Source organism: Trichechus manatus, unplaced genomic scaffold, assembly GCF_000243295.1.
Source record: "Trichechus manatus latirostris isolate Lorelei unplaced genomic scaffold, TriManLat1.0 scaffold00115, whole genome shotgun sequence".
Taxonomy (NCBI): Eukaryota; Metazoa; Chordata; class Mammalia; order Sirenia; family Trichechidae; genus Trichechus; species Trichechus manatus.
This window is the reverse complement of record NW_004444051.1, coordinates 4,064,351-4,083,647: the sequence shown is the minus strand read 5'-3', so window position 1 is coordinate 4,083,647 and position 19,297 is coordinate 4,064,351.

Here is a 19,297-nt window from a genome sequence, read left to right as displayed (position 1 = left end):
CCCTACTGTTGCCTTTTCTAACTGTTGAACTTGTGTAACAAGGAAGAAAGCTGGCATCAAAAAAGATCTTTCAAAAAGGGAGAAGAAAAATAATTTTGCTTCCTCAGAAAGATGATTTCTTGATGTTCATTGCATATGCCAACCAGGCCTGCTGAGTTCCCCTTAGATTTAAAAGCTTAAAAAGCTCTACTTATACTGAAAATTAAAAAGATTGCAGTACTCATACTTCAAGAAAGGGGCAGCAACTCTGCAGACATTTAAAGAAAACACTTAAGAAACTCAAATGGAATGAAATGACATAGTATGCACTAAGATTTACTGTGCTAAACGATTTAACATTTAACAAAAATGTGAATAGATATGCACACAAAAGGCTTCTATGAACATTCTCCTCACAGGGCAGATACATTCAGTGTTGGACTGGTCCTGAGCAGCATCGTTTTAAGGTGCTGGTAACCACTATTTCCGTTTTGCTTCTTTTCTTCCTTTGTAGCTATATATTTCAATAGGAAGCCCTGGCAGCTCTTGCTTAACAGATGTCTTTTGCTAGTGATCAGGTGGCTCCAGATCACCACAATCACAATCCAAGCTACTGTCCATCTTATTCTGATACAATGGGACTTCTCCGACTTATCGGGGGAGCGCGGGGTCTGCGGACAGCCCCCAGGATCCGCTCAGGTCTCCTGCTGTGCTGGTGGCAGCGGCATCTCCGAGACTCGCTTTGCCGCAGTCGCTGCCATGTAACCCTGACCCGCGAGACAGCGTGTTGGATATTCTTGTAGATTTTAGAGGTTAGACTTTTATTGGATTTGTAATGTCCAAAAATTTTTTCCAGTCTGTAGGTTCTCTTTTTACTCTCTTGGTGAAGTCTTTTGATGAGCGTAAGTGTTGAATTTTTAGAAGTTCCCAGGTATCTAGCTTATCTTCTGGAGTTTTTGTGTTGTTGGTTATGATTTGTACCTGTTAATCCCGTGTATTAGGGCCTCTAGTGTTAATCTTATCTCTATGAACTTTATAGTTTTTGGCTTTATATTTAGGTCTTTGATCCATTTTGAATTAATATTTGTATATGGTGTAAGGTATGGGTCCTGTTTCTTTTTTTTGCAGATGGACATGTAATTTTGCCCACACCCTTTGTTAAAAAGACTGTCTTTTCCCCATTTGATGTACTTTGGGCCCTTGTCAAAGATCATGTGACCATAGGTGGATAGATTTACATCTGGGTTCACAATTCTGTTCCGTTGGTCAATGTATCTGTTGTTGTAGCAGGCTATTTTGACTACCGTAGCTGCATAGTAGGTTCTAAGGTCAGGTAGTACGAGTCCTCCTACTTTATTCTTCTTCTTCATTAGTGCTTTACTCATCAGGGGCTTCTTCCCTTTCCAAATAAAGTTAATCGTTAGTTTTTCCATCTCTTTAAAAAATGTTGTTGGTATTTGAATCAGTATTGCATTGTATTGGTAAATTGCTTTGGGTAGAATTGTCATTTTCACAATATTGAGTCCACCTATCCACGAGCACGGTATGTTTTTCCATTTATGTAGATCCCCTTGGGTTTCTTGCAGTACTGTTTTGTACTTTTATTTGTATACATCTTTTGCATTCCTGGTTAGATTTATTCTGAAGTATTTTATTTTTTTAGGGGCTGTTATAAATGGTATTGCTTTCTGATTTCCTTCTCATGGTTCTCTTTATTGGTGTGTAAGGAATCCAGCTAATTTTTGTATGTTTATCTTGTATCCTGCTACTCTGCTGTATCTTTCTATTAGTTCCAGTAGATTTCTCATGGAGTCTTTAGGGTTTTCTATGTATAGTATCACATCATCTACAAACAGGGCCAGTTTAACTTCATTACCAATTTAGATGCCCTTTATTTATTTTTCTTGCCTTATTACTCTAGCTAGGACTTCCAGCACAATGTTAAACAAGAGTGGAGATAAAGGACATCCTTGTCTTGTTCCTGTTCTCAAGAGGAATGTTTTCAGCCTCTCTCCATTAAAATGATGTTGACCATTGGTTTTTCATAGATACCATTTATTATGTTGAGAAATTTCCCTTCTATACCTATTTTATTGAGAGTTTTTATCAGGAATGGGTGTTGGAGTTTGTCGAATGCCTTTTCTGCATCAATTGAGATGATCATGTGATTGTTTTCTTTCTGTTTATTTATGTGGTGGATTACATTGATTTATTTTCTAATGTTGAACCATCCTTGCCTACCTGGTATGCATCCTACTTGGCCATGGTGTATTATTTTTTGGATATGATGCTGAGTTCTTTTGGCTAAAATTTTGATGAGAATTTTTGCATCTATATTCATGAGAGATATTGGTCTGTAATTTTCTTTTTTTGTGGTGTCTTTTGCCTGGTTTTGGTATCAGGGTTATGCTGGCTTCATAGAATGAATTCAGAAGTGTCACTACTTTTTCTATGTTCTGAAATAGTTTGAGTAGTCCTGATACAGGCTCTCCTCTGAATGTTTGGTAATTCTCTGGTGAAGCCGTCTGGGCCAGGGCTTTTTTTTTGTTGGAAGTTTATTTTATTACCTTTTCAATCTCTTCTCTTGTTATGTGCCTGTTCAGGTTTTCAACATCACTTTGTGGTAGTTTGGGTAGGTAATGTGTTTCTAGAAATTTATCCATTTCCACTAGGTTTTCAAATTTGTTGGAGTATAGTTTTTCATAATATTCAGTTATGATCCTTTTTATTTCAGTTGGATTTGTTGTAATATGGCCCATTTCATTTCTTATCTGGGTTATCTGCATCCCCTTCTGTTTTTCTTTTGTCAGTCTGGCCAGTGGTTTGTCAATTTTGTTGATGCTTTCAAAGAACTAACTTTTGGTTTTGTTGATTCTTTTATTTTTCTATTCTCTATTTCATTTATTTCTGCTCTGATCTTTATTATTTCCTTTCTTCTAGCGGCTGTGGGTGTTTTGTTTTTTTGCTGTTCTCTTTCTATTTCTTTGAGTTCTGTAGTTAATGTTTTGATTTTGTCCCTTTCTTCTTTTTGGATGTGTGCATCTATTGCTATAAATCTGCCTCTGAGGACTGCCCTTGCTGTGACCAAAGGTTTTGGTATGATGTGTTTTTATTCTTGTTTGATTCTAGGAATTGTTTGATTCCATCTCTGATTTCTTCTATTACCCAGTGATTTGTAATCAGGGTGTTATTCAGTTTCCATGTAATTGATTTTTTTCCTTGCTTTTCCTGTTGTTAATTTCAACCTTGATGGCATTGTGGTCAGAGAAGATACTTTGTATTATCTCAACATTTTGGATCTTGTTGAGGATTGCTCTGTGGGCTATGATGTAGTGTATTCTGGAGAACATTCAATGTGCATTGGAAACGAACGTGCACTTTGCAGCTGTTGGGTGTAGTGTTCTATATATGTCTATGAGGTCAAGTTGGCTGACTGTGCCCTCTAGGTCTTCCGTATATTTGTTGAGTTTCTTTCTAGGTGTTCTGTCCTTTACCAGGAATGGTGTGTTGAAGTCTAGTACTACTATTGTGATACTGTCAATTTCCCTTTTCAGTGCTGTCAGAGTTTGTTTTATGTATTTTGGAGCCCTGTCATTGGGTGCGTAGATGTTTATTATGGTTATGTCTTCATGATGGATAGTCCCCTTAATCATTATATAGTGTCCTTCTTTGTCTTTTCTGGTGGATTTTATTTTAAAGTCTATTTTATCTGAGATTAATATTGCCACTCCTGCTGTTTTTTGGTAGCTGTTTGATTGATATGTTTTTCCATCCTTTGATTTTTTTAATAAATTTACATCTTTGTTTCTAAGATGTGTCTCTTGTAGACAGTGTTTTGATGGATGCTGTTTTTTTATCCATTCTGTCACTCTCTGTCTCTTTATGGGTGCATTTAGGCCATTTGCATTCAGGATAATAATTGATAGGTGTGAGTTTATTGCTCTCATTTGTAGTGCTTTTTTTTGTGGTGCTGATGTTTTCTTTGTTTCTCTTACTTTCATGTACTGAATTCCTTTTGTTTGTGGTTTTTTTTTTCATTTCTTTTGTTTTTGTAGGTTTTGTTTTTACTGAGACATTATGTTTTTTTCTTTATATTGATGTGTAGGTTTGTTAACTTTCTTTGTGGTTACCTTGAAATTTACCCTTATCTTCCTAGGTTTGAACCAGTCTATTATTACTTGGTATTTCCTTTCCTTCCTCTCCATTAGAAGGTTCTATACCTAAACTGTTTATTCCCCCTTTTATTGTTCTGATGTTGTCATTTACAGATTAACCTCTCTGGTTCCCTGTTGTAATTCTTTTGGTTTTGGATAGTCCTTGAGGGTTCATTTCCTAGACTGGTATCTGGCTGGTATGATCCTGCAAGCTTGATTCAGCCTGTAGTCTGATGTTGTTTGTTCTCAGATCGAAGGACTCCCTTTAATAATTCTTGTAAGTTTGGTTTGGTTTTTACATAGTCCCTTAATTTCTGTTTATCTAAAAATAACCTTATTTCACCATCATACTTGAACAAGAGTTTTGCAGGATAGATTATTCTTGGCTGGCAATTTTTTTTCTTTCAAGGTTTTATATATGTCATCCCACTGCCTTTGCATTGTTTCTACTGAATAATCTGAGATTAGCCTTATTGTTTCTCCTCTGCATGTGACTTCTTGTTTTTCTCGAGCTGCTCTCAGGATTCTCTGTCTGTCTTTGGTGTTAGTGAGTGTGATTATGATATGCCTTGGTGATTTTCTTTTGGGGTCTATCCTATATGGGGTTCATTGAGCTCCTTGAATGGTTAGCTTTTCATCTTTCACGATATTGGGAAATTTTTCTCTCAGCAGTTCTTCAAAGATCCTCTCTGTGTTTTTTGTTTTCTTCCCCTGTTCTGGAACTCCGATCATTTCAAATTTTTGCTTTTGATTGTATCCCACATAATTCTTTGGGTTCCTTCATTTTTCTTCATTCTTTTTTCTGATTTTTCCTCAGAGTTGTATCCAAGTGTTTGCTTCCATTTCACTGATCCTGCCTTCCATCATTTCAAACCTGCTCCTCAGTCCTTCTATGACACTGTCCATTTCTGAAATCTTGTTCTTTATTTATCTTTTGTATTTTTAATTGTTGTTTTTGTATGACTTCTAGTTGTGAATTTATTTTAACATTTTGTTCCTGTATTATTTTCGTGAATTCTTCCTTTTTTTTGTCTGTATTTTCCATGAATTTGTCTGAATTTTCCATGTCTATTTTTCCTCATTTTTGTTTTCTTTTTGTCTGAACTCTTGGATAGCTCTGAATAGTAGAGATTTCAATTCCTTATCAGGTAATTTTAGTGCCTTTCTTCTACTGGAAAGTCATCTGGTGTTTTATTTTGGATGTCTGCTGGAACCATCCTTTCCTGCTTTTGTATAGTTTTGATATTGTCTGCTGTCTTTGGAATATTCAGTAGTTATTTTCTTCATTTATTGATTGTAGATTTGTTTGTTTATTTTGGCTTTTTTGTTTTATTTGCTCATGTCTTTACAGGAAGGCTGTGTTTTCTTTATTTTTTGCTCATCTGTGGGCATGATACTTTTCACCTCCTTGTCCAATGGGCAGGGTCAGCTGCTCAGCTGTGGTGCAGTAGGGAAGGCCCAGCTGAAGAGGAGTTGCTGGGATGGGTTATTTGTGGCATGTACTAGGGCCAACAGGGTAGGCTGGTAATCAGTTCAGGACAGGTTTTGGTAGGCCATGTCTGTGCTGCTTGGGGGTGTGATGTTTAGTGCACAGTGCAGGCAGGAAGGATGGAGGGGAGAGATTGTGATGTGTGGAGCTAAGATTGTTATGGGGAAGAGGAGAGAGAGGAGAGAGAAACAGGAGCCAAAAACATACAAACAAAACAAAGTGCTAAGGGAGCTTGTTGTTGGAGTGGACAGATGAGAGACTGAGAAATGGAGAAAATGAAAAAGGAAAAAAAGAAAAAGATTAAAAGAAAAAATGAATAAATAAAAATTAGAAATAAAAAAAAAAAGTCCCCAGGGATCCCACTGGTGCGGCTGTGAGGACTGGGGAAGTTGCTCGCAGATCGTGAAGTACAGCCTAGCTAGAATCGTTAGGGGTGTCACACAGTGCCAGGTATTCAGGAGACAGGAAGAGAAGGTAAGTGTAGAGAGATGAGAAACTGAGAAATGAAGAGAGACAAAAGGGGAAAAAGAGAGAAAACAAAACAAAGAAACAAAAGAAAACCAAAAAAATCGAGAAAAAAGAAATACTCCCAGAGATCCCACTGTGCTTCTGTGCAGATTAAGGGAGTAGCTCCCAAGCCACGCAGTACTACCTGTCTAGAAGGGACTCCCAAGCCAAGAAAATAAAAAAGAAATCAAACAAATCAAAATAAACCAAAAAAGCATCAGGGATCCCATCAGAATGGCGGCACAGGCTGAGAAGTAGTTTCACAGTCAAGCAGTGTTTTGCAGTCTTTCAGGTGTAAGCAAAGATGCACATGGAGCCAGTTATTTGAGAGAAAGGAGGAGGAGGTGGTGAGAAGTATGGAAGAAATCAAAAGAGACAGAAAACAGCAACACCAGCAGCCAACAATTGGCACTCAGGGAGCCAGCCAGTGCAGGTGGGCAGAATCCAAGCAGCATTGGGTTGAATTTGGCTCTTCCTGGCCAAGAGACTGTGGCCACAAAAGCAGAGGAGGCTGAGTGGGAGTGAAGAAGGGTGGGGGGTGGGAAAGCGTATATCGCTGGTTACCAGTTGTTCTGTTTCTTGTTGGAAGCTCCGTGAAGTTGCTTTCTCATACCCTCTGTTTGCCAATCTCCAGTAGGAGTCCAAGATGGCAGATCCGTGCTGCATTAGCTGACAGGGGACCTCTGCATGTATCTCTCCTCTCTCTCTCTTCTCTGTCAGTTTCTTATTCCATTCGGTGCTTGGCTGAGTTCTTTATCTCTTCGTTAAATGCTTAGGGTTTCAGGATTGACGTTTGTCTCTGCTTGACTTAGTTTTTCGGATCTTTGCTGTGGAGGGATGGCGTGGTGCTTCTGTCTATAATGCCATGTTGCCTGGAAGTCGCTCCATGCGTTTTTTTTAATCCTTATTTTTCCTGTTGTTGATTTCTAGTTTTATACTGTTATGGTCAGATGCTTTGCATGATTTCAATTTTTTTAAATTTGTTGAGACTTATTTTGTGTCCTAGCATATGGTCTGTTCTGGAAAATGATCCATATGCACTGCAGAAGACTGTGTATTGTTCTGAGGCTGGGTGAGGTGCTCTATACATACATCTGTTAGGTTCAATTGGCTTATGGTTTTATTTAAGTTCTCAACGTCCATAGTAAACGTCTTTTTAGATGTCCTGTCTATAACTGAAGGTAGAATGTTGAAGTCCCCTAGTATTATTGTGGAGTTGTCTATTTCTCCTTTCATATTAGTATGTGTGTCATGTATTTTGGAGCATTGCTTCTAGGTGCATATATATTTATAATTGTTATGTCTTCTTGCTGGATTGACCCTTTCATTATTATGTAATGTCCTTCTTTATCTCTTGTAATAAATTTTGATTTATAGTCTATTTTATTTGATATAAGTATGGCCATCCCTGTTCTTTTTTGTTTACTGGTTGCTGGAATATTTTTCTCCATCCTTTTATTTTCAGTCTATTTGTGTCCTTATGCCTAAGGTATGTTTCTTGTAGACAGCAAAAGGATAGATCTTGTTTCTTTATCCATTCTGCCACTCTCTGTCTTTTGCATGGGACGTTTATACCATTTACCTTTAAAATTATTATCAAAAATGAAGTGTCTATCTGACTCTTTTTGCTATTTGTGTTTTGAGTGTTTCACATCTTATTTTTAATTCTGATTTTTCTGTTTTTGTTTTTATTTGGCTGCTTTCTGGTTATGAGCCTTTTTGCCTTCATCCTTCTTTTCTTCTGAATGTTTTTTCTTGGTGATTTCTTAGTGGTTACCACGTATATTACATTACATGACTTACAATTTCAAGAACGTTTAACACGTGAACAATAGTTAACATATAACCTTAACATAATAAATCTATTCCTGATATGCTCCTCCCTCCCCCATTTCTGTTGACGTGACTCCATTAACATCAATATACCATCTATAGTTGATAAATTTACTTTTCACTTATTTCTGGCAAATTTGATGTATCATTTGTGGGATTTAATTATTCAGTTTATTCCCTGAAAATATCATATACTTGGTCCTTATGATTGCCTTTGTTGCATTTTTTTGCAGATCTCTCTCTCTGTTATTATTTATTTATTTTTCCATGTATAGATATGTGTATTTATTTAATGCCTTTGCTTTTCCATTTGGAGTACTCCCTTCAGTAAACTTGCAAAGCTTATCTGGTAGTGGAAAATTCCCAGAGCTTCTTTTTGTTTGGGAATGTCTTGATTTCCCCCTCATTTTTGAATGACAAATTTGCTAGGTAAAGAATTCTTGACTGGCAATTGTTTTCATTCAGTATTTTGTGTTGCCCCACTGTCTTTTGGTCTCTAGAGTTTCTGGGAAGAAATACGCACTGATTCTTATGTAAGACTGTTAATATGTTATATTGCATTTTTCTCTTGCTGCTTTCAAAATTTACTGTTTTGGGGTTTCAAAAATCTTATTAGATTATGGAGCACTGTCGATCTTTTCTGTGATTCTTCTAATTGGAGTTCGTGTAGCTTCCTGTGTTTGTAGGCCTGGTTCTTTGTTCAGGTCTGGAAAATTTTCTCTGATTATCTCTTATAAATTGTTTCTATACCTTTATTGTTGTCCTGGTGCTCTAGGATTCCAATAATTCTAATGTTAGATTTCTTAACTGAATCTCATATTTCTATTTGGGTCTGTTTGCTTGTTTTTGTTCTTTTCTCTTGTTTGCCTTGAGATTTCATAAGGTCAGTTATTTTGTCTATCTGTTCATTTATTCTATCTTATATCTGTTCCACTCTGTTGAGTGTTTTGCTTCCTTTTTCTAATTCAGTTCCCTTATTCTTCAGTCCCAGTAGTTCTCTTTAGTTTTTTTTATGTTTTCACTTTGGTTATTGAGTCTCTCCTTTTGTTCTTCCATTTGTTCTTGATCTTCTCTAGTTTGTTTTCTACGTGCTTTTTGCTTTCTTTAAACATCTTTAGCACCATAGTCTGAAAATTTTCATTTCATTCTGTTAGTGTGGTCTTCATAAAAGAAATTTCTTCTTCTCCATGTTTTGCTTTTGATTGATCCTTCTCCTGTGATTTTGTGTGTTTTACTATTTTTTTGTTGAACTCGGGACATTTTGTTACCTTTTTTTTTTACTTTAAATTTTGTTTTCTGATTTTGTGAGAAAATTTTCTGATCAGGCTCCCTGGTGATGCAACAGCCAAGTGTTTGGTTGTCTACCAAAAAACCAGGGCCTGTACCCACCAGCTGCTCCATGGGAGAAAGATGTAGCAACCCACCTCTGCAAAGACTCACAGTCCTGGAAGCCCCATGGGGCAGCTTCACTCCACCCTACAGTGTCACTATGCGTCAGAATTGACCCAGCAGCAGTGAGTTTGATATCTTCTCCTAAGAACCACTAGAGGACAGTCTTATCCTTAGGTTTTTTTCAGTGCTGATTCAGGAGTTATGGATGCTTGATCTCTGGAATTCAATACTCATGTGCATGGGGGATTGTAGTCTAGCTTGTCACAGACCCTTAACTAACTGGTAGGGCTCAACCTTCCTGTGGCAAATGTGGGAGGTTCTCTATGTCTTTCCTTCATAGGTGCCCCTGTGCAGGTACTCCCATGGTCTCTCTCTGTGAGCAGGGAGTCAACCATTTACCTCTGTGCTGCCCATCCAAAGTATTCCCCTAGCCCTGCTGACCTTGCAGCTTCTCCCAGTCCTAGTGCCTGTTTGTCTCAGGCTTTAGGGAGATTCAACAGCACTCTCTCACAGAGACAGTCTCCCTTCTCCACCTCCCAACTGTGAAGCCCGTAAACTCCTACGACCAATCTATGCTGCCTTAAAAAATCAGGCTACAGCTTCCTCAGATTAGCTCCCTTTAAGTGTATACTGTTTGGGGTGTTGTCCAGCCCCATCCCAAAATAGTTGTGATGAGCGAGCATTCCAGATGTCAGTGGGTAGTTTTTCCCAGCTTCTGTGTGTCCCCACTTCTTCTCTTCTCCACTTCTGGACTCATCCTGTCTTTCCAACACCTCAGCTACTTTCTGGAGCTCTGAGATCTCAGTCTGAGCATGTTTTAATTCATTGTTCAGTAGGCTACTTGCTAGAGAAGTAAATGGGAGTGTCCACTCACTTTGCCATCTTGTTCCAGCCTCCTCTTTGTTGTTGTTGTTATTGTAAAAGTGTCTATCATACAACTTATACCAATTTAACTTTTTACCAGTGCACAACTTATTGACAGCACTTACTAATAACTTTTTACATAGAAATTACATTCCTATACTGGTAAATGTAAGCCTCCTATCATGTGCTTTTTCATGTGAGAAAGAAATTTTAAAAACTAAACCAGTTGCTTTTGAGTCAATTACGTCTCTTAGAGACCCCATGTGATAGAGTAGAAGTGCTCCGTATGATATTTTTGGCTGTAATCTTTACAGAAGCAGATCATCAAGCCTTTTCTTTTGTGGAGCCACTGAGTTGGTTTCATTTGCCAAGCTTTTAGTTAGTAGCCAAGCATTTAAGTGTTCGTGCCACCCAGGGACTTCCAGCAGTGAGGGTTATTTCAGGTTTTTTGCTCCTTCGTATCTCTTATGCTTTCCATTTTTTCTCATTTCCAATACATTGTCTCTTCAACCTTTCTGAGATTTCTTGTCTTTTAGTTCTTCCATTTTACTTTTAATCTCTTAGCCCTCTTGTGTGGCTTCACTTTCTTCTCTACCATAGACCCATTGGCCCATCAACTACACACTCATCAACAATTTCAGTTCCTTTGTCTTCTGTTATAAATGCCCATGAAACCACCTTTCTTGGATCATCTACTACAACATATTTACAATTTGGACCTTCACGTGGATTTGCAACACTATTTAGCAATCCTCTCCCAAATTTTCACTATTTTATTTAGTTCATCTGTCTCTTTCTCACTCACATTCCTTCATTCTCAGCAGAAAATTTCTGTTTTTCTAAAAATAAATAAATTAGAAACCACTAGGCATGCATTCCCTAGATTTCCCACTATATAAACATTTGTCTTTATCTTATTTCTACCCCTTTCAAATGAAACATTGTTCCTTCTCTAACCAAGTTTAAGTTTCCCACTTATTTTTTTGTATTTTTTCCTCATCCTTCTTAGCATCTTTCTCAATCAAAATCCACTCTCATAATATTTCAACCACTTCCTCTCCAAAATCCAATTACCGTCAAGTCAATTCTGACTCCAGGCAATCACAAGTGTGTCAGAGTACAACTGTGCTCAGTAGGGCTTTCAATGGCTGATTTTTCAGAAGTAGATCACTTTTTTCTGAGATGCTTCTGGATAAACTTGAATCTCCAATCTTTAGGTTAACAGTAGAGCACATTAACCATTATTTACTCTCCACTGGACCCTTTTAAAATATGCATTTGAATGTACTTTAGGTAAAAATTTAAAAAAAATGACACAATCCCTCAACTTTCCATCATATTATCTCCCTTTTGTCCATCTCAACCAAGTTTCTGAACAATTACTCCAGGGCTAGAACAGTTTCAAAAGAAGTCAAGTTCCTGCATATAGCCATGGGTTTGACAATTTGAAGCAGAGTGGAGTTGAATGTAACAGGACAAGAAGATGTAAAGAAACTGAGAGGCTATCATCTTACATGGACTTCTGAAGAAAAATTTGAAGTCGTCTAAGAGAAAGTTTCAACTTAATCAGGAGAAAAAGGCTATGACCAGGCTCTAAAATAAAAAATAGTGAATGAGCAAGAGTGATCAGAAAGTCCATGAATAACAATGAGTTTGATGAATTGGATTGGCACAAGCCTCCAGGAAGCAGTATTCTTAATCCATGAAAGAGAAATAGTGCAGAAGACAGAATGGAGTTCAAGAGAATGCCATTTCTAGCTCCTAAGTCTGAGCTCCAAGGAACGTTAGTGAAAGAACAAGCTCCAAATAAAAGGGCTGCAGTGGAAACAGTTTATCACGGCAAAGTCAACTTCCAGTTAACGTAGAGAAATGAAGGAGATGTTCAGTTGAAGAGCTCATGAATTAGGAAGAGATTAACTGTTGACAAAAGCCCCCAAATGCACTTGGAGGGTGAGTATGGAGCAGTGGGGTAAAGCCAAGGTAAAAAAAAAAAAAGCAAAAACAAACAAAAACAACAACAGAAAAAAAACATGGAGCAGTATGTGTCTAAAAATATAGTTAATAAATGAGTAGAAAGCTCAGATCTTGGACAATGAGAAAGATAACATATTTGAGTAATGGCAGACTAAACTGGCCACAACCTTCCAAGAAGATTTGCCTTAGAAGTTTTCTATTCAGTTGGTGAATATCAATCATGACTTCGGTGACTGAAATTCTGTAGGGTGGAAATACCCTCTGAGGAGGTTCTGACATGGTTTAATTGTGTTGGCTCTGATGACAGGCTCTGGGTGTGAGATTCTTGCAGGAGGCTCCCTCCACCATAGTGAGTGTGCTGAGGAGTAGAGGCATAGATCTAATTGTCAGAAGACTGATCGTAGAAACTGAGAGAAGCTCAACATTAATCTAAACTACAAATCCACAGAAGCCACTGACCATAAGCACCTCAAAGAGAGGCCCCAGTCTTGTGCTACTTGACAGCTCACAGGATGGGTTGTATTACCTGGCATTCCATCCAGAAAATTCATTAATTGTGATTGCCACATGTGCAATTAAAGAAATGCTAATCATCCTTCAACCCATTTTTCCCCAGTACAAACGTATTTTTATTTAAAATACAACCATTCCATGCACTTAACTTGAATCCGTTCCTGATGCATTAACTGATGGAAAACAGAACTAGGCTAACTTTGTTTCTGGGTTTAATGTGCTTTCCAGACTTGTTAGGTTTAGCTGTAAATAATCTTACTCCCTATAGTATGCGTTATTTAAAAATGCTTGCTACATATATAGAGCAAAACTTTTTCCACTGTGAGTAACCTGAAATAAGCAAAGGGACAGACTTCAAGTTGGGGAGATGGCAAATGTAAAGAAAAGAGTTCTATTTGGAGCTCTACTTAGTTAACCTGAATACAGAAACAAAATAAAATCAGCATACACAGCAGAGGTAGCCATGCTGAAATTTCCAGTTTTCACCCAGATACTTTTCATCTAGTAGGCCCAGTCTTATAGGATCCCTGGTGGCACAGTGGTTAAGTGTTCAGCTGCTAACAGAAAGGTTGGCAGCTCAAACCCGTGGGAGAAAGATGTGGCAGTCTGCTTCTGTAAAGAATTACAGCCTAGGAAAACCTATGGAGTAGTTCTACTCTGTCCTATAGGGTCAATGGGGTTTTTTTTAGGCTCAGTCATTTAGGAGTCCCTGGGTGGTGCAAACAGTTAAATGCTCACCTACTAACCACTCAGAATCCACTCAGAGGCACCTTGAAAGCAAGACCTGATGATCTGCCTCTGAAAGATCACAACCTTGAAATCCCTTTGGAACACAGTACTACTCTGCAACACATGGGGTTACCATAAGTCGGAATCTGCTCGACAGCAATGGGATTTTGGTTTTGAAGATCCAGTCACTAGTATCACACCTTCTATAAAGCAGTGGTTTTCTTCATGTCATATGTAATAAACTCAAACCACATAAGTCAGCTCTGCAGCCTGGAATCCTATTTGTTTGCATTAAGTTGACTTTTCTAATATATCTTTCACCAGTAATATTAGACTGTATATCCATTCGGATGATGTAGAAACGGAAAATTTTCAGCATGAAATCACATGGGAACCTCCACAAGATCACTTTTACATGCTTCCTCTCTTTTTTTTTTTTTCTACAGTGATTTTGGAAGGCTATACTTTTCTCCTGTTAAAATGATTAGTGCTTTAAGTGAATGAGATCACTTACTGAAATAAAAGCCCAGCCAAGTCCCATTCTCATACTGTGATCTCATACAGGCTTGGCCTCAAGAGAGTCCCTCTGAGATATTTTGCAAAATTGTTCATCCAATTGTTGTATGCAGCCTCTGTTCAGAAAGGAAACGTGGTTGACAAAATCTAGTAAAAAGGGCCCCTCAATGCCAAAAACAATATAAACGCATATGTGCCTTAATATAGGCTGATACCTTGCAAAAATAATCCTCCACTGTTGTACATGTGAAACCCTTGGCTCATGAAACACCTGAATACTTATGTAATCCTTGTTCTCTGCCCAGTGAGAGACTCAAGATGCTGAGCTCTGTACATGGCCCTCCACCTAAAAATGGTCAGTGGGGCATTTGGAAATGCAGAGACTTCCTCTAAGCTTCACTTGGCTTCAGAGCTTTACAATTGCTATTCCTCAAGCACAGATATCTTTTGATTTTCCAATCACTAAATACTACTAGGGAAGGTAGTCACTGAACATTACTTAGATTCTATGTAGTTCCAAAATAATCATGAAAATATGAAATAAAGTAAATTGATTATTGTTGACTTCTCAACAGGGTTAATCTAGAAAACTGCAAAGTGGTGCCTACCACTCCAATGAGTTCTCTCTTTGGACCCTTTCCTTTCTTGTCAGAGTCCTTTTCTTCCCTCCCTAGGCCCCCTCTCGTCTCACTTCCTAAATCCTCCAAGTCCTTCAACTCTAAAAAAATGCACTCATTTGGCTTACAAATGAATGATTTTTTTTTGTATTGAGGTAAAAGTTACAGAAGTGAAATGCACCAATCTTAAGTGTATAATTTGATAAATTTTGATAAATGAACTTTGTAACCACCTTCTTAATCAAGACATAGACTACTTCCAACACCTGAGTAAATTGCCCAGTGTTTCCTTGTAGTCAGTTCCACTCCCTATGGCAACCATTGTTTTGATTTCTATTGCCACAGATTAGTTTCACTTGTTTTTGGACTACTAGCAGAATTGAAACATATACTATATACTCATATGTTTCCTGGCTTCTTTCAATTAACATAATGATATTGAGATTCATCCATGCTGTTATATGCATCAGTAGCTGATTGTTAATTCCTTGAATATAGTTTAGTATTACCCATGGTTTATTATTCCATGATATGACTATTCCACAATTTATTTATTCTTCTGTTGATGGAGGTTTGTATTGTTTATAGTTTTGGCTTTATGAATAAAGCTGTTATGAACAATCTTTTTCAAATCTTTTGGGAGCATATTTTCATTTCCTTTGGGGAAAAAAACTTAGGAATAAAATTGACAGGCATGTTTAATTTTATAAGAAACTGAGTTTTCAGAAATGGTTGTGCCATTTTACACATCTGCGAGACAAGTATGAGATTTCTAGTTATCCCAGATCCTGAAAAATATTTGCTCTTTTTTGTCTTTTTAATTAAGCTATTCTAGGGGTGAAAAATAGTGTCACATTCTAGTTTTAATTTCCCTGATGATTAATGATATTGAACACATTTTCACGTGTTTATTGGCCAGCCATAGGCTTTCTTTTGTGAAGTGCCTGTACTAGACTTCTGCCTTTTTTTTCAGGGTGGTGCTTGTCTTTTTTATTGATTCGTTGAAGAACATATATATTCTGAATATATATTTTTTTAAATTGTAATTTAGATGAAGGTTTACAGAACAAACTAGCTTCTCATTAAACAGTTAGTACACATATTGTTTCATGACATTGGTTAACAACCTCAAGAAATGTCAACCCTCTCCCTTCTCGACCTTTGTGTTCCCTATTACCAGTTTTCCTGTCCTCTCCTGCCTTCTAGTCCTTGCCCCTGGGCTGGTGCGCCCCTTTAATCTCATTTTGTTTTATACGCCTGTCCAGTCTTTGGCTGAAGGGTGAACCTCAGGAGTAACTTCATTACTGAAGTAAAAGGGTTTCCATGGGCCATACTCTTCGGGGTTTCTCCAATCTCTGTCAGGCCAGTAAGTCTGTTCTTTTTTTGTGAGTAAGAATTTTGTTTTACATTTTTTTTCCAGTTCTGTCCAGGACTCTCTATTGTGATCTCTGTCAGAGCAGTCATTGGTGGTAGCCAGGCACCGTCTATTTCTGCTAGACTCAGTCTGGTGGAGGCCAGGGCAGTTGTGGTCCACTGGTCCCTTGGACCAATCTCTCCCTCATGTCTTTCGTTTTCTTCATTCTTCCTTGCTCCAGATGGGGTGAGTATCTTAAATGACCACTCACAAAATTTCAAGACTCCCAGATGCTACTCACCAAAGTAGAATGTAGAACATTTTCTTTATAAACTGTTATGCCAATTGAGCTAGATGTTCCCTGAGACCACGGTCCACACAGCCCTCAGCCCAGCAATTCGGTCCCTCAGGAGTTTGGGTGTATCCATGGAGCTTCCATGACCCCGCCTTGTACAAGTTGTGCTGGCTTCCCCAGTACTGTGCACTATCCCACCCTTTACCAAAGTTACCACTTATCCATTATCTATTTAGTATTTTTCCATCCCCACCCCTCTTGTCCCTCTTAATGATCAGATTGTTTCTTTTTGTGTGTAAAACTTTTCATGAGATTTTATAGTAGTGGTCTCATACGGTTGAATATAATTTTTTTGTTAAATATATGCATTTTGAATATTTTCTCTCATTTTGTGACTTGACTTTTTGATTTTTAGCGGTATCTCATGAAGTCCAATTTTTCAATGTTTCATTTTATGCTTAGTTATTTTTGTATCTTCCCTAAGGAATCTATGGTTACTAAGAAGTCATTAAGAAGTTTTTCTAAGTTTTCTTCTACAAATTGTATAATTTCAGCTTTTACATTTCTATGAAACATCCCAAATTAACATTTGTTTATTGTGTGATAAAGGTTTCAGATTTATTTATACATTAATTTTTAAAGGTTTTTTTTTCTCTAATTGTACTTTAGGTGAAGGTTTACAGAACAAATAGTTTCTCATTAAATGGTCAGTACACATATTGTTTTATGACATTAGTTAACAACCCCACGACATGTCAACCCTCTCCCTTCTCCACCTTCTTTTTTTTAATTGCTGAAAATATACACAGCCAAAGATACACCATTTCAAACATTTCTACATGCACAATTCAGTGACATCGATTACATTTTTCCAGTTGTGCTGCTGTTCTCACTTTAGATGAAGGTTTACAGAAGAAAAGAGTTTCTCTTTAAACAGGTAGTACACATGTTGCCCTACGACAAAGGTTAACAACCTAACTACATATCAATACTGTCCTTACTCAAACTTGGGTTCCCTATCACCAGCTTTCCTGTCCCCTTCTGCCTACTAGTTCTTGCCCCTGGACTGCTGTGCCTCATTAGTCCCATTTTGTTTTATGCGGCTGTCCAATCCCCGGCTGAACGGTGAACCTCGGAAGTGACTTTACCACTGAGCTGAAAGGGTATCTGGGGGCCATACTCTCGGGGTTTCTCCAGTGTCTTTCAGGCCAGTAAATCTGGTCTTTCTTTTGTGAGTTAGAATTTTGTTCTACATCCTTCCCCAGCTCTGTCCAGAACCCTCTGTTGTGATCCTGGTCAGAGCAGTCAGCGGTGGTAGCCGGGCAACATCTAGCTGTACTGGACTCAGTCCGGTGGAGGACTTGGTAGCTGTGGACAATTAGTCTTCAGACTAATCTTTTCCTTGTATCCTGTTCTCTTCATTCTCCCTTGCTCCCGAAGGGATGAGACCAGTGGAGTATCTTAGATGGCTGCTCACAGGCTTTTAAGACCCCAGATGCTACTCACCAAGGTAGAATGTAGAACATTTTCTTTATAAACTGTGTTGTGCCAGTTGAGCTAGATGTTCCCCAAAACCATGGTCCCCACAGCCTTCTGCCCAGCAATTCAGTCCCTCAGGGAGTTTGGATATGTTTATGGACCTTCCATGCCCTTTCCTTGAACAAGATGTGCTGGCTTCCCCAACACTGTATTGTGTTACCCTCCACCAAAGTTACCACTTACCTATTGTCTATTTGGTTTCCCCCTCCTGCCCCTCCCATCCCTCCTAACCAACAAAGATTGTTTCTTTTTGTGTGTATAATTTTTCATGAGTTTTTATAGTAGAGGTGGCATACTTTGTCTTTTTCTGATTGACTTATTTTACTCAGCATAATGTCCTCCAGTTTCATCCATGTTATGAGATGCTTCACAGATTCATCATTGTTCTTCATCATTGCATAATACTCCATTGTGTGTATGTACCAGTTTGTTTATCCATTCATCTGTTGATGGGCATGTAGGTTGTTTCCATTTTTTGCTATTGTGAACAATGCTGCCATGAACATGGGTGTACATATGCCTATTCTTGTGACAGCTGTTATTTCTCTAGGATATATTCCTAGGAGTGGGATTGCTGGATTGTATGGTATTTCTCTTTCTAGCTTTCTAAGGAAGTGCTATATCATTTTTCAAAATGATTGTATCATTTTGCATTCCCACCAGCAGTGCATAAGAGTTCTGATTTCCCCACAGCCTCTCCAACATTTGTTATTTCCAGTGTTTTTGATTCTTGACACTAATTCCGGGGTGTGATGGTATCTCATTGTGGTTTTCATTTGCATTTCTCTAATGGCTGGTGAACGCGAGCATTTCCTCAAGTGTCTGTTGGTCACTGGAATGTCTTCTTTGGTGAAGTGTCTGTTCATTTCCTTTGCCCATTTTTTACTTGGATTATATGTCTTTTTGTTGAAGAGGTGTTGGATTTTCTTGTAGATTATGGAGATTAGACTTTTGTCTGATTTGTACTGTCCAAAAATTTTTTCCCAGTCTGTAGGTACTCTTTTTACTCTCTTGGTGAAGTCTTTTGAAGAGCATAGGTGATTGATTTTTAGAAGATCCCAGTTATCTGGCTTATCTTCTAGGGTTTGTGTGTTGACATTATAGTTTCTATCCTCTTAATGCTGTGTATTAGGGCCTGTAGCGTTTGTTCCATTTTTTCTTTTATAAACTTTATAGATTTTGGCTTTATATTTAGGTCTTTGATCCATTTTGAATTAGTTCTTGTATATGGTGTGAGATATGGGTCCATTTTCATTTTTTGCAGATGGATATCCAGTTTTGCCAGCACTGCTTGATAAAAAGACTGTCTTTTCCCCATCTGATGGACTTTGGGCTCTTGTCGAAGATCAGGTGACCATAGGTGGATGATTTACATCTGGGTTCTCAATTCTGTTCCATTGGTCAATATATCTGTCGTTGTACCAGTACCAGGCTGTTTTGACTACCGTAGCTGTAGAGTAGGTTCTGAGGTCAGGTAGTGTGAGTCCTCCAACTTTATTCTTCTTCAGTAGTGCTTTACTTATTCGGGGCTTCTTCCCTTTC